Source organism: Cricetulus griseus, chromosome 3, assembly GCF_003668045.3.
Source record: "Cricetulus griseus strain 17A/GY chromosome 3, alternate assembly CriGri-PICRH-1.0, whole genome shotgun sequence".
Taxonomy (NCBI): domain Eukaryota; kingdom Metazoa; phylum Chordata; class Mammalia; order Rodentia; family Cricetidae; genus Cricetulus; species Cricetulus griseus.
The window spans coordinates 58,393,605-58,410,135 of record NC_048596.1 but is presented as its reverse complement, the minus strand read 5'-3'; the positions used below and the strand labels follow the sequence as shown (position 1 = coordinate 58,410,135).

At 47.9% G+C, this 16,531-nt stretch overlaps 1 long non-coding RNA gene across 1 annotated transcript in view; it reads right to left on the bottom strand.

The window, feature by feature from the left end:
* LOC103161825 overlaps positions 1-16,531 on the bottom strand; it is a 90,939-nt gene that overhangs the window by 19,827 nt on the left and 54,581 nt on the right. Inside the window, exons 3-6 of the long non-coding RNA XR_003483998.2 lie at positions 9,167-9,261; positions 8,790-8,922; positions 8,470-8,634; positions 7,498-7,585 (exon numbers count right to left, since the gene is read on the bottom strand). This is a non-coding gene — a long non-coding RNA (uncharacterized LOC103161825). The remainder of the gene's footprint in view (positions 1-7,497; positions 7,586-8,469; positions 8,635-8,789; positions 8,923-9,166; positions 9,262-16,531) is intronic.

The window sequence follows — 16,531 nt, the reverse complement described above, 5'->3', positions numbered from 1 at the left end:
AAGAACCACCTGAGATGAACATCTCATGTCTCACTTGGAGGCGATGGGCACTTGTCAACATGACAAAGGTGCCAGCTTCAAGGGACAGCACCTGCTGTGAGCCCATTCTAAAGGTCATTTATTATTCACTTTGTTGTGGAAAAAAAAAAGCTGGGGGTGTTCTTTTTTTTTAATTTTTGTCTGTTTTGCAGAATGTCAATAATAAATGTACAGGGAAGGATGGATTAGAAAGACATCACTTATCAATACCATAATGATGAAGTCAGCCCAAGTGGGTAAAAAAAAAAAAAAAAAACACCAAAACCCCCCAAAAACCAAAAACCCAACAAACAAAAAAACACAACAACAAAAACAGTGGGTGGATTTACAAGAGAAAAGACAGCACTGCACTGGAGAAAGCTCCTGGTTACAGCTTTTAGCCAGCCCTCAGTCAGTCCTGCCCTTGCTTCTTTTCGGACAGTGATGAAATGAGCAGACCACACGTGCCTGTCCATTTCCAATACTTGAAAACAGGACGTGATCTCACCCAGGTGAAACAACAGCCTCCCGGCGTCAGCAGCAGGAAGCCAGTGAGGCCTGAAGCAACCAGGGAGCCGAGTGGCTCCGGCTCCGGCTCCTTGGAGCTGAGGGCTCCTGAGGTGGGAGATACCTGAGGGAAGGGAGGGGGAAGAAATGGAAGAGGGGAGGAAAATGGAGGAGGAAGGGGAGAAGAGGGAGGGAGAAGGGGGGAGAGGTGGAGGGGAGAAGAAAAAGAGAGGAAAACAGAGACAAGAAGGGGGATAAGAATAGGAAAAGGAGAGAACAGAGAAGAGAGAGAGAGAGACAGAGACAGAGACAGAGACAGAGACAGAGAGACGGAAAGTAAGAAAGAAGGAAAGAAAGAAGGAAAGAAAGAAAAGAGAGAGAGGGAGGGACAGAGACAAACAGATGGGGGAGAAAGGAGAGACAGAAAGTAGAGAGGGGAGGAGAAAAGGGAGGAGAAAAGAGCAGGTCAGAGACCGATGAGGAGGGAAGAGAGAGAGGGGGAAGGGAAGGAGACAGAGACAGTGTGTGCTGCAGATCCCAGCAGAGGCCTTTGCAACACTGGCAGAATACTGGTCCCCACAGTTATACATGGTCTGGAAACTATGTCACCATAAAACTGTAACAGTTAAAATGGAGGGAGAGTCCTCAGAAATCTCTCAAACCCTGATGTCAAAGGAGCCTTGACCTTCAGCAGCTCTGATGATTTATTGATCCCCAATAAGACCCTCTCATAGGAGGGATGGATTGGGCTTCTGTGGCTTGGGTGTGGCTTGAACCACCCCACAAAGTTCCTGTGTTAGAGGCTTGGTCTTCAGTATGGCTCCACCAGAGGTCCTGAGACCTTTAAGAGTCAGCACTAGTGAGAGGAGACTGGGTCTCTGGAGACAACAATCTTGGGAGGGATTAAATAGCATCCAAGAATCCCAGTTGGTTCCTCAAAGAGGATTGTTGCAAAAACAACAACAATAAGAAACCAGAGATGAGATAGATCAGGTAAAGCGCTTGCCCCACAAGCTTGGAGACCTGAGTTCTGTATCTGATGCCCACATAGAAAACCAGGCTCAGTGTTCGAGTTTGTAATCCCAGAGCTGGGGAGACAGGTGGAGCCCTGGGGCTCACTAGCCCAACAATCTGGTCTTATCTTCAACTTGGGTTGCAGTAAGTCACCCTGTCTCAAAACACAAGGTGACTGGCTCCTGAGGAATGACAGCAGAGGTTGACCTGTGACCTCTACATGCACTTGCACAAACAAGCACCTAACACATAAGAGCGTGTGTGTGTGTGTGTGTGTGTGTGTGTGTGTGTGTGTGTGTGTGTGTGTGTGTGTGTGTGTGTGTACTTGCTTACACACAAACAAAGCAATTCTGATCCCCCCCACTCTTACTTCCTGTCTCACCTACAATCATCACAAGGTTGTCCAACAAAGCCAAGCTGATACAACTGTCATGCCTTGAACCTATACAAGTCTCTTTTCTTCACACTTTCCCCAGCTTCAGAAGTTTTGATATAGTGAGGAAAAATGGGCCAAGACAGGGTTTGACACTTGTCCTAGACTGAGGTGAACATTGACGACTATTACCTAGGGGCTCATCTGCATATGACACGCCCTTTAATGGGATGTGCCCCATCCCCAGATTCCTTAGCCTGAACCTGCTTTCAAATGTTTTTTTTTTTTTGTTTGTTTTTTTTTTTTTTTTTTTTTTTTAGGTGATCTGAGTGTGTCCCCGTAAGTTTGTATTCTGAAGTTAAGTCCCCAGAATGGCAGCATTGAGGCCTTGCAGAGGTGCTTCTGTCCCTGGAGGCAACCACCTCAAAAACATTAAGGCTAGTTTCAAACTCAGGACTTCTGTATGTGGTTGTGAAGAAAGGCAGCTTGTTCTGAGTCCCCCTGACTTCCCATCTCACTGTGGGTGCTCTTCTGCATACTTGATGTGACACAGCCAGGACACACTGGACATCCAGGAGTTGACTGAACAAATAGGAGGCAGCCACTGAAATTGCAGTGGAAAACGAGACCCCCCCCCCAACATTCTGTGACATTTGAACCCACTGGAGCTGATCATGTCATTGAAGGAGCAAGAGGAGGAAGTGAAAAGGCAGCTAAAGGAAGCCCCTTGTTTCTACAAGTGAAACAGTGACCTAAACAAACCCTTTTCTATTATAAAACAGCAGCCCTGGGTATCTTGTTATAGCATCAGAAAGCAGACCAAGATGAACTGTCTTCATTCTTTATGTCTCTACTGTATGTGTGTGACTCTCATGCGTAGGCATCTTAACAAATTTGTCATGATTTTCTCTGGCATTCTGTCTACCCTCATTTTTATTTCATATACCAAAACAACAGAACCTTCAGAGACCTCATCTGCCCATGTGGTGATTCTTAGATGAGAGCAGTCGAGTAAAGGAGCCAAGGCTGGGGACTGGCTTGTGGGATATGCCTCTTACTCCATGAGGCCCCTCTGCCAGGTGACATATGGAGTTTCCTGTTCGCTCTGCTTTCCCCCAGACATCATGGCTACTGCTGCAAATTCCTTTGGTGAAGGAGCAAGCAATGACCACAAGGCCACTGGTTGGCCTTTGGGGGTGGGGGTGGCAGGGCTTCCGCCAACTGCTGGCCCCTGTCATTGCCTCTGGCCACTCATCACCACACACATGCATGTACACCCACTTGCATACTAGCCACATTGAAATGAAAAACAAGGACAGTACAATGCAGCGCCACACCTACCCACATGCACACACACATGTTAAAAGACATGTGTATGTGTGCATAACACACACACACACACACACACACACACACACACACACACACACACACAAACACAGACTTTAGTAATTAGTTGGTTGCTGGCTTTTCTTCACAGATCCCTTAGAGGTAGGATCTACAGTACTAATTGTGGGAAAGAAACACAGTCTGGGCAAGGTCACCATGCTGGCTACCGATGCCAATTTAAAATGGTCATACTAGCCATTATGTAGATAGATTAGGTGAGTGGACCTATGGTCACCTCAGCCTCAGGGCACTTCCAGTAAGTGTGGAAGAAGACTTCTGGAGGAAGGTCAGCAGAAATGATGGCCTGCACAGACGAGGGGGAAGGTGGGGAGCACAGAATGTTCTAGACACTGCTCAGGAAAAGAAGCCTACCACAGACACATGGTAAAGGTCCCTGAGGTCCCTGGAGGCATTAGATCCACAGAGACTGAAGACAGGGTGTGATGACGGGTGCTGAGGAGGGACAGAAAGTCCGTGTTTCATGGGGAAGAGTTTCTGTTGGGAAGATGGGAGGCAGATGGTGAATACCATCATGCTGTCATTTAGACAATTCAGTTTTGTGTACTTTACCACAGTGTATGCAGGTTGTACACAGGTGTGTCTGTACAGGCTTCTACTGTGATCTGCAGCTGAGATGGAAAAGGATTCAGAAAGGAAGTAGAGGGCCCAGAGAACATGAGACTAAGGCCCATGGGGCTGATTTTGCCATTGAGGAAGCAAGAAGAAGAAAAGGCAGCTGGAGGAAACCCCATGTTTCTGCCAGAGGAGAGCAAGAAAAAGATGGAGAGTGGTCACATACTAGTAACCAGATATGGGGACAGATGCCACCCAGGCACTTCATGGGGAGGAGCTAGGGCCAAGGCAGAAGAGTCCTGCTAGACTTGGGGGCCAGGGGCTCATGGAACATGTCCTGACTGGGCCATGTTCCACAATGGCCATCTGGGGTCCCAGTGGGTGAGAAATGAGAAACAGGAGGTCCCTTATGGTGCTGGGCTCCCAGGAAATCTGGATTAACGTGTGACAGACATTTGCACAGTTCTGGTCTATGAATAGCATGGGAGGAGGCCAGTACCCAAGACTTCAGGGAGGGGTTCTAGGTGGGTAGGCCAAGGCAGATTGAGGCATAAAGAAGATGTTCACCACTTAACCCCTACACCCAGGGCTGCCACTTTCATTCAGTTCAGTGAAGGTGAGGTCATGCAGATCCCTTCTCCCCCTGGCACCCACAGAGAATTCCCTTTGTAAACAAAAAAACTTAGTTGCATCTCATTGACGTGGGATCTGATTCGCTCTTAGCAAAAAATGTTCCGTGATTTTCAGTAACTCCACCAGACAATCACCATGATCTGATGTTAGACTGTTCCCAGCACACAGGCCCCCTTCTCCCTACCGCCATTAGCACCCACTTCTCCCTTTATTCCCTCCCCAGATCCAGGAAGCCACTTCCTTCTCTAAGGACCTGTCTGTCTGGGGCTTCTTACATAAATGAAACCCTTTGGTGAAACTTCTGAATAAAACAAAGCAAAGTTTCCACTTTCACCTGACAGCTGGGACTGCACAGCCAGATGTACATCCCCACCCCCACAGAGAGGGAGGTCCCCTGCCCTCCTGCTGCCTATCTATCCCCCTTCTGGCTGAGGGGCAGCTGGAACAGTAAATCCTGAGAGAGAAAAGTAGCAGCTAGGAACTCATAAATACTAGGTGCAGGGGTCTAGAGGAGGGGAAGAAAGAGTCATTCCGTCATATTTGCTCAGAGCATAGGGAAGAATTCCATAACCCTCACAGGCTCAGGGCTGCAGCCGGTCACATGGTCTGGCTGGTATTTATAACTATCTTCCTGCATGTCTCTTTCCTTCATTGAGTGCCTCAGCTGATTGTGGCCCTTTACCTGGTGGGTGACCTAAGCCTACATTCCCGAAGGGTCTGGGCCCTCGGCGGTCCTGCTTGGATTGGGCAGTGGAGTCTTTCTACTGATGTTAATCATTGGGACCAGAGCTGCAGGGCATCATCTATGTTCTAGACATTCTATTGTGAAACCACAGCCTGTTTCCCCTGGCCAGGGCAGTTGCACCAGCCCGTAATCAATCACCCACTTGCAGCCTGGTGATTCTCAAACAAGAGGATCCCCAAGTGGACCTATGGTCACCTCAGCCTCAGGGCACTGGGAATCAATGTAGTACCTATGATGGAGGTCTTGACCAAGAGAACCTAGACTAGTGGGGGCAGGAAGACAAATACTACTGGCAGAGAGCTAGGATATAACTTGGTAGCAAGATGCTTGCTTGCTGTGTGCAAAAGCCCTGGGTTCAATCTGCCAGCCACAGGTGAACTTGCACTGGGGAACAAGAAAATCATTGGTGTGTTAACCTCTGTGTTCCCAGGACCATGAGCAGTGGCTACAGGAACACAGCCACATGGACAGGCTCAGAGGACATTGTTCTAGTTCCTCAGAGTGCAGAAAATGAACCAACTTTCTGTCCTCAGGCCAGGGTGGTGGAGCGTGTGATGGATGGTGATTCTCTGAGCTTGCACTCTTCTGCTTTATGGCCCTGCCTGTGCTGAGTCCCTGTCCAGAAGGAAGCCCTGAGATACACAGCAGGGAGTCAAGCATTCTGTGAAGGTGCTCTGGGCCAGGAAGGGCAGCTCATATTCAGGTATGCCTTGGTGCCAGTGGTACTCCAACATCACTCAGCAGTGAGTGCCAGGCAGTAAACTTAGTGGATGAACCTCAATAAGTGGATAACCATGCCCTGTCCACATATGATCGCCATTCTCAAATCCTTTTGGGAATGACAGGGACATCTGGCAAAAAGGCTGGTTGGTGGCCACTGACAAGATCATCTCATCCCCACCATGGGCCTCCATTCAGCCCAGGGGTTTCTTCTGACACCAACATCCATGAGACATACATCTCTTTACACCCTATCCTGTGTACCCTGGGAGAGGTCTAGCCCTTTCCTCTAACCTCCTGCTGCCACCCTTTTCAAATGCTTTCCTTCCAATTCCTTGACCATCATGACCACCAAATGGAGGAACCTGATCTCCCCTTCCAGGTTAAGCAGAGCAACCAGGGTGACGGTGCCAAGTCTTGCCTGCTGGGTGTATCCTTCTTTCCATTGCCCATATGAGGCCACAGGTCACCCACTCACTTTGGGATTGGGCTGACAGGTCGTGCAAAGCTATTGGACGCTGAGCCAAGACTTTTTCTTTCTCAGTGATCAGGTAACAAGAAATTACACATGAAGTACAGGTGCTTCTGGGAGGGGCTGTCAAATAAGCAGGGACAAGCCACCAGCATCATGGGAGCTCTCTATGAAATTTCCCAGAACTCTGAAGTATGCAATGGTCAATCTTGATTGTCAACCTAATGGGATTTAGGATCACCATGGAAACAAACCTTAGGGTATATCTGTCGGGGATTTTCTAGATTAGGTTAATTAAGGTGCAAAGACTCATCTTAAATGTGGACCGCACCATCCCATTGGCTGGAGTATTGGGATGAATGAAAAATAAGCAAGCTGAGAACCAGCGTCCATCTCGATCTGTTTTGTAATTGTGAACACATGTTGCTAGCTGCCTCATACTCCTGACACAATGCCTTCCTCACCATGATGGACTGTACCCTTAAACAGTGAGTCAGGATAAATGCTTCCTTCCCTGAGTTGTTTTTGTCAAATATTTGTTTCAGGAATGAGTGACATAACTAACGCAGGGTAGTTAGTTATCAGGCCCACCCTGCACCCACTGCCTCTACTAAATGGTGAAACACACATGTGTCTCCCCAAACCACTGAATCACAGATCATTCAATAGCTTATTGAATGTCCATTTATAATGGACATTTCAGATCATGTGGTCTATTGGTGTCACATGACCACATGTTCTATAGTGCCTGGGGGAAATCCAGAATCTGAAGAAGCATGGCAGGGCTCAGCTCCATAAACCAAGGTGGTGGACTATGAAGTCCCTGCAGGAGCCTGAACAGCCCGAACAGAACTTTCTACCTCCCACAGGCACCCTGCACACCTTGAATCTACTGCTCAGAGACATTCACACAGCTAAGAAGGTTGCACAGCAGCCTGGGCCTTTCGAAGAGCCTCTTCTGTCTACGTGTCTTAGTTTTCTATTGCTGTGAAGAGACATTATGACCATGGCAACTCTCATAAAGAAAACATTGAATTGAAGGGGATCACTTACAGTTTCAGAGGTTCAGTCCTTTATCATTGTGACAGGACACATGGTGGCGTGCAGGCAGACGTGGTGCTGGAGCTGAGAGTGCTACATCCTGCAGGCAACAAGAAGTCAACTGTGACACTGGGCAGTATCCTGAGCATAGGAAACCTCAAAGCCCATCCTCACAGTGACACACTTCCTCCAATAAGGCCATACCCACACCATCAAAGCCACAACTCCTAATAGTGCCACTCCCTATGTGATTATGGGGGCCAATTAAATTCAAATTATCACACTGGGCCTCATTGAAAAATGACATCCCGGGCTGAGCGTTGGTGGTGCACGCCTTTAATCCCAGCACTTGGGAGGCAGAAGCAGGCGGATCTCTGTGAGTTCGAGGCCAGCCTGATCTCCAGAGTGAGTGCCAGGATAGGCTCCAAAGCCACATAGAGAAACCCAGTCTGGAAAAAAAAAAGAAGAAGAAGAAGAAGAAGAAAGAAAGAAAGAAGAAAGAAAGAAAGAAAGAAAAGAAAAGTGATATCCCCATGGGTTACTTGATAATCATGTATTAATAACTGCAAAATCCAAAGAGAGTCACTAGGTATTGTGCTGTATCTTACACAACAGGAAGGACCATAAGTAGATCTCTACTTGATCCAGTCTACTGCACCCTATCAATATCATATCAAGGCAGATGCCTCCCCCAAATCATGTAGGATTTGATCACCTGACCTTCAAACGCATACCATGTGGCCAATTCATCTTTGAAGGACATCATTAAATGTCAACTTGATACAACCTAGGACTGTCAACTGGGAAGAGAATCTCGGTGAGGGATTGTCTACTTTGGATTGGCCTGTGGGCATGTCTGTGGGGTACTGTCTTAATTAAGTTAATTGTGGGAAGACCCAGCCTACCATGGGTAGCAGCATTTCCTATAATAGGGGCTTCTGAACTGAATACTCACAGCCAAAGAAGTAAAACTCAGACAGATACCTACAACTTCCTGCTCAGATGTCCAGTAAGCACAGCTGTGTCCATGGAGCAGCAGGGCCGCATGATGCCCATAGGAAGAGAAGTCATTTACGATCCCTAGGGCTGAACTGTGACAAGGTGTTCCCTAGCCTCTGAGGTGGAACAGAATTGGTGTGTTTCTTGCAGCTGAAAAATAGCAGGTTCCTAGTAAGTTTTGTTAAGATGTACAAAAACAAAACAAAACAAAACAAAAAACAAAAACAAAAACCCCCAAAAGCCAAAACCAATGCACTCACCAGATCAATAGCCAACAAAAACTTCTGTTGTATTAGTCATCTCACCTGTTTCTGTGACAAAATTCCTGATAGAAACAACTCAAGGAAGGAGCATTTTGTGTGGATGCCCAGTCCATCCTGGCAGTGGGAGCAGCTCATCGCTGCTTCAGCAGGAGCATGAGACGGCTGCCTCACCACTCTGTGGATCAGGAAGCAGAGACAGGTTAGAGAGTGAGACCATGCTATGATCCTCTATGTCCAACCCACAGTGTCCTACTTCTTCCAGTAAGGACCTACCTCCTAAAGCTGCAACCTTCCAAAACAATGCCCTTAGGTGGGAGCTAGGTGTTCAAATACATGAGCCTGTGGGAGGCATGTCACACCCGAACCACGCATCTACTTTACAGAAACACCACTGAAAGAATGGATGTGATAACCTATACCTGTGATCCTAGCATCTGGGAGATAGGGACAGGAGAAATCCAAGGTCATCCTCCATGACATAGTGAGTTCAAAGTCAGCCTGGAATACATGAGACCTGTATCAAAGATAGAGGGTCAGGGTTGCGGCAAATTGGTGAGATGGCTCAGTCATTAAGAGGATGTGCTTGCTGTACAATCATGAAGACCAGGATTCAGATCCCAGCATCTACACAGTAACTTGGGACTTCTTTGTACACCTGTGACCCCAGCTCTGAGGGGATCAGAGGCAGGAGGATCACTGGGGCCAACTGGTTTCCAACCTAGCTTAGAAAACACAAACTCTAGGTTCAGGGAGAGACCCTGCTTCAAAGGAACAGGTGGGGAGTGATAAAGACACCTAATGTCCTCTTCTGGCCTCTGCATGTATGCATCAATGTGTGTACCCACACACACAAATGTGCACACACATAGAGACATATGCACAAATAAATATTTTAAGAGAAGATGAGGACAAGGAGGAAAAGAAAGACAAGCCACAGACTGGGAAAAATATATTTGCAAATTTTTTTACAAATTTTTAAAGATTATTTATGTATGAGTGTTTTATGCACATGTATCTATGCGCACCACACGCATCTCTGGTGCCTATGGAAGCTAGAGGAGGGCACTGGATCCCCTGGAGTTGGAGTTATTGGTGGGTGTGAGCCACCAGATGGGTGGTGGGAACTGAAGCTGCGTCCTCTACAAGAGAGGTAAATGTTCTTAGCCACTGATCCATCTGTCCAGGGCCATTAAAGTATTTTATATGATAAGGGACCCCTATTCCAAATACACAACAAACTCTTAAATATCAATAATAAAACAATTCATTTAAAAGATGTAGATTCCTCGGGGCTTTGGTGGCGCACGCCTTTAATCCCAGCACTTGGGAGGCAGAGGCAGGCGGATCTCTGTGAGTTCAAGGCCAGCCTGGTCTCCAGAGTGAGTGCCAGGACACCTGGGACTGTTTCAAAGAGAAACCCTGTTTCAAAAAAAAAAAAGAAAAGAAAAAGATGTAGATTCCTCACCGACGATGACAGGCTGGCTCCCTGGGTGAGCAAGGTTGTGTGTCACCCACCCTGCCCTGCCGGGCCCTCAGATGTCAGGTGCAGGTTGGGCTGGTCCCACTCTGCTTGTCCCCACCGAGTGAACAGGAGCTTCTTTTGTGACACCTCACTCCAAGTGGCTCTTAAGAGGACCAAAGAGGAGACTATCACCCTTCTGGCCCAGGTTAATAGCCTTTAAGCTGCAGGAGCCTGCTCCTAGGCCAAGGTTCCCCTATCCTACCAGGATGTCTGGAGGCAATTGTGCAGGTAAACTGAGGCATCAGTGAAAGAAAGCTACACAGAAACGAATGAAGCATTGGACACATGAACAACATTATGAGGAAATGGTGAGGACAAGCTGGGTGGATGGATGGACATCAGGAGGCAGGTGAATCTCTGTGAGTTTGAGGCCAGCCTAGTCTACAGAGCCTCCAACAAAAACAGGCTTTGAAATGAAATCTACTTTTTAGATTTGTTGTTACAGAAATGCTGGGGTTATGCTGGAGTTCACAAAGACCCTCTCATAGCCTCCATTGCCAGCTGGGAGGACATACAGGAAAAAGAACTGTATCCTTCCTATACTTTCAACAGGTGACACAGCTGTGACCTAATGTGTGAGGGTGCTCCACACACCAAGCATTTCTCCAGCACACACTGGCTGAGTTCTCCAGGCTCATCCAACTCTGTAAGGCCTGTCTAGAGATGACATCAGATCACAAAGCTTTAAGCTCTACTCAATGAGAATGCACAACCCAGCCCCCTGCAGGTGCCAATCACAGCTCCAGGTTGTGACCTATATGTTGAGGGTTCCTGCAGGCCCCTCCTTGGGTCGGGGTCACTAGAAGAACTCAGGGGAGTGCTGGCTTACACTTGCCCACTACTGTATTATAAAGGCCATGGTGAAGGGTGACCACAGCTACCATACCAGAAATGCCTCAGGGTGAGGCACCTGGAAGGGGATGCCTCCATGTCACTTTCAGGTCCACTGCCCTCTGGCACCTCCCATGGTCAGATGTTTGGATACTCCTGCACCATCCTTTACTTTTAACTGTGGCTCTAAGGTGTAGTTGGGCTGATGCTGTCACTGGTATCCAGTTGCTCCCCCTCCATGGAGGCTGGAGAAGGGGAGGGATTGAGAATCCCAAACCTCTGTCCTATTTTGAACTTCCTGATATACAACCCCACAGTGAGGCAACCTGGATGTCACTAGCCAACCCATGAAGGGTGTTCCTGCCACACTGGAGAGTCTAAAGGATTTTAGGTGTGTCCAACCTCTAGACATCATGACACACAATACTGCCACCCACAAAGTTCATGTGTAGAACCTTCACAATCGAGTTACAAAAAAACCAACCCTGGCCCCCCAACCCCTCAGGACTGGAAAGATGACTCAGTAAAATGATCAATGCACAATGAGGACCTGAGTTTGATCCCAGCATTCATCTTAAAAATCAGATGTGCTGGGCTAGAGAGACGACTCAGGAGTTAAGAGCACTGGAGGCTCTCCCCAGGAACCACACTTAGTTCCTAAGATGCTCCTGAATGCACACAGCTGACTGTTATGCTAGTTCCCAGAGGATCAGATGCCCTCTTCTGGCCTCTTCAGGCACTGCACATATGTGGTGTTCAGAGACATGTGCAGGCCAAGCGAGCACCCATACACATAAGATAAAAATAAATCTAAAAGAAAAAAGGTGAAGAGTGGTCAAGGAAGATACCTAAAGTTGATCTTTGGCCTTTACATGTGTGTGAGTGCACAAAAAATTGTGAAAAAGTCTCCTAATTTTCTAAGCATATTCACAATTTTATGTTCAACCACACATAGGCTAGCTAGCTGTCCTCAGTCACATGCAGACTGCAGGTTGGACAGATGTGGCAGGAACTTTGGGTCAGGAATCAAATACATTTCACAGCAACATGTGACATTGGTGAGAGGCAGCTGTCAACCAGTATTGATATATTGCTGTCAATTAAACCTATCTCCTGTGTCCCTGTGTGTCCTTTATTGGCTCCAAGGCTCATCCAGGATCCCACATGACCTGCCTCCTGCCTCCTGCCTCCTGTGGCTCTTCTGGGCTTGAACCATTTCCCACAGTCTCTGATGAGGCCGTGAGTTCTGAGGTAGCTGCTCAGCTGTCCTGTAGGGCCCTGAGCTAGGGAATGTCCCATTTTCTTAGTGTTAGATGGGGTCAAGGGTTACGGAAGAAGGCAGCCCTCTTCTAACTTCCCACCACAAGTCCCCACTATCCACATGACTTGTCCCTGGGTATCATGGCTGGGCTTCCTGCAAGGTCTCTGCTACACATAGCTTCTCTCTTTTCTCAGGAAGGATGAGGCTCTGGCTGCATGTGCTGAGATCTGATCTGCCCCACCTTCAAAAGGAGGATGGGCCTTGGCATGTTTCTCTGGGATTCTTATGGATGGGACATTTGTTCTCTTCCTCCCCACCATAATGATACAGTCTATCATTGTATGAATTCCCTGTGGAGGTAGAGCTTGCCACAGAACATATATGGAGGTCCTGTCAGGGGACAACTTGCAGAAGTCCCCTCCTTCTACTGTGTGGCACCCAGAATTGAGCTCAGGTTGTCAGGCTTGGTGGCAGGTGCCTTTTTTTTTTTTTTTTTAAACTATGGTGAATTGAAACCTAACACTATTCAAAATTTTCAGCTTTGGCTATTGGATCTCTTTTGAATAAAACCGTTTTTAGTCAACTAAGTCATTATTAGATGAAAGAAGAAGCAACAAAGAGGAAGTAGTAAGTAATACTAGAGCAATAAGTGCCCTATTGTGGGTGTATGTGTGTGCACGCTCGTGTGCATACACACACACAGAGAGAGAGAGAGAGAGAGAGAGAGAGAGAGACAGAGAGAGAGAGAGACAGAGAGAGACAGAGAGACAGAGAGACAGAGAGACAGGAGACATACAGGGACATATATACACAACACACAGAGAGAGATACACACAAATACTCACAAATAAAACACACAAATACACAACATACAAAACATACGTATACACAAAGACACACATACAAACATAAAATCCTCACAAGTAAACACACAAATAGACAACATACAAACACACTCATATATACAGAGACAACACATACAAAGACAAACAAACCTACAATATAGAAAACCACACACAGAGATATACATAAACATACATAACACATAAAAAATACACACATAAAAGTACACACATTAACATAAACATAAAAAATACACACATTAACACAAACATACAAATACATATATATACACACATAGATATACACAAACACACACAGAAAACACACAAATGTACACACATACATATACAAACACACAGAGAGACAGAAATACACACACACACACACACACACACACACAATCTTGGAGATCTGGGCAGCCAGCAATGGGCCTGGCCTCAGAACAAGGGTCTATCATAGAGTCAAAGTGGACCCCTGAGCCATCTCTTTGGAGCTGAACATGCGGCTTTGGGCCTCTGACTTCTGAGGACCAGTATCGCCTCTACTGGGAGTGGGCCATACTCTAGGGTACCCTGAAGTAGGCAGTAGGCAGTAGGCAGTAGGCAGGATATACCATTTCCTCCTAGAGAGAGTCACAGCAGAAGATGGGATGCAAAGGTATCCAAAGGTTATGTTGCTAGGTGGTCCTACAACATGTGGGCTCCCTGGCCCTGCTGGTGGGCTCAGGGAATGTGGTTTAACCTGGTGTTGGGGGAACTGGCCTGGGGTCCCCACCGTTTGGAGAATACAGAGTAAGGCCACCTGAGCAGTACACCTGGCTCCACTGTCTTCTCATAGGCATACAGTAATTGGGGAAGAGATTCTAGGTGGTTCCAGGCCTGGAGGCAGCCTGGCTCTTCTTTCCGTGCAGGTGGAGAAAAGTGTTGAGGAGTAAGCAAAATTAAATGATGAGCAAGCAGAAGACTTCTGCAGGTGGCCAACTCTTGTCACCCCTAAGGCTTTGCTTGGGCCTCACCTAGGCTGGCCAGAACCCCAGCTGGGCTCTGAACTCTACCCTGAGTGACACATGGTCACACCTCATCTACCCTACAGTCTCAAGACAGGGACTCTGGAAGATGAGAGCTAAAGAAGAGCCACCTGGAGCTCTGGAAGAGCCCCCAGGGAGAGGGATAAAAGAGGAAGACTGTAGCAACAGGCACCAGTGCAGCCTTCCTGAGTGGGTAGCCATCTTGGCCATCTTCCCAGCACGAACACTGGTAGTCAGTACAGGGCTTTGTTCCACTGGCTTCTAGAAGGCCCAGGGGTCACTCCCTCAGTTACCTGTTTTTCCCACCACAGTGCCCCACGGTCAGTAGGACTCTATATCACAGGGGGTGAAAGGACAGCCATGCAGTCCTTGCTGGAGTACCCAGAAGTGGTCTCAGGTGTTTCCAAAGGCCCAGACTTAACCAGATTTTATGGTGGGCACTCATGTTATGGCCAGGCACACCATGGCCTTCAAAGCCCACTTAGCATGGTCCACGTGTGTTTGAATTTGCACTACTGTGCTGTCCATGGCTTATGTCATACTGTATTATTACAGATGATGTCTTAAAGATTCCTTTAGACATGAGTGAGGCCCAGACCCTCCTGTGGGCCCCTGATGTTTGAAGTAAGCAAAAAGTTGTCCCCTTGCAAAGAGTGACTGGTGGCGTCTCAGATGGTTCTTTATTGTTATGTGTCTATTATTTATGTGTGTATTACTGGGATGGGGTAAGGGAGGGTGGAGGCATGTAGAGGCCAGAGGTGAACCTCAGGTGTCCTTCCTCAGGAGCCATGAAACTGTTTATTGAGACAGGGTCCCTCACTGGCTTGGGAGTCACCAAATAGGCTAGGCCGGCTGGCCAGGGAGTGCCAAGAATCCTCCTGTCTCAGCATCCATAGCGCTGGAATTACAAGCATGCAATGCCATGCCTGACTTCTTTAACACAGGTTCTGAGGAAACGGACCTCAGGTCTTCATGCTCTGGGGGAAAACACTTAACCAACTAAGCCATCTCCTCACCCTATTTATTTTTGAGCTGGGGTTTCACTATGTGGGTTAGGCTAGCCTCTAACTTGTTATACTCCTCCTGCCTCAACCTCATAGGTGCTGGTTGTGAAAAACATGTCTTGTTTTTGTTTTCTATCAGAGATGGCTAGCCCACCAAGGACCAATACCCATAAACTTCCCCCATCTTGAATGGCCCAGGCCCTGGACATTCCTAAGCCTTGACTCTATCACACCCTTCCCCTCTGTGATTATGAACTGGCCAATAGCATCAGATCATGTGACTCTGCTGGAGTCCTATTTCAGGATTAACACCAGGAGGATTTAGGGACACAGGGTCTCTAATCCAAACACTAAAGGTTCAAATGTAGCTGGGCATGTTAGTACACTCTCATAACCAATGCCAGGCATTGGGTTCTTCTCTTACTGCTCCCCTTGACTCCACCCCCTCCCGGCACTGCAGTGTGGCTCAACCCACCCACTGGGAGGCCTCATACACCTACAAAAGCCTTGGGCATGGCCAGGGCAGCTGCAGGTATAGAAACTGCCCCCCTTCCGGCTTGCCCTTCTTCCTTCCCCAAACGCAGCCACTAGGTTACAAGGGCTGTTGACAGATGGGAGGGCACATCCTACCTACTGGGTCAGCTGTGGTCTGAGGTCCCCACCCAGTGGGGAACCACAGAAGGGAGGGGAGTGGCGAGGAAGGGAGGAAGGGGGGGTGAAGGGAGAGGAGAGGAGAGGAGAGGAGAGGAGAGGGGAGGAGAGGAGAGGAGAGGAGAGGAGAGGAGAGGAGAGGAGAGGAGAGAGGAGCACCATGGAGCACTGGAAACGAATCAAGATTGCCAAATGCCAGATACTGATCACCAACTTCTTTGTCTTGGTAACATGCAAGTGAAATAGGAGTGGGTGGGTAGGTGGGCAGTAGGGGAAATAATTCACCAAGCCCAGGCCCTCTAGCACTGTGATCTCCCTTCCCCTGACACCACAGTCCTGCATACTGGGTCTGGGTCCCTGGTGGCCACCCTTAGAGAACTGTGAACACCTGTCCTTGTAGGCACAGCTGTCACCCCAAGAGGCCATGAAGAGCCTGGGAGAAGCTAGGTTGGCTGGTGATTTGGAGTGCTCAGGGACTGCCAGGAAGGGGTGCAGGGTTTCTACAGACAGTTTGATGTGATCTTCTGGGCCCTTAGAGAAAATGGGCACAAGTATGTGTGCTTCATATTTATCTGTGTGTGTGTGTGTGTGTGTGTGTGTGTGTGTGTGTGTGTGTGTGTGTTAGCATGTCTGTGGGAGGACCTG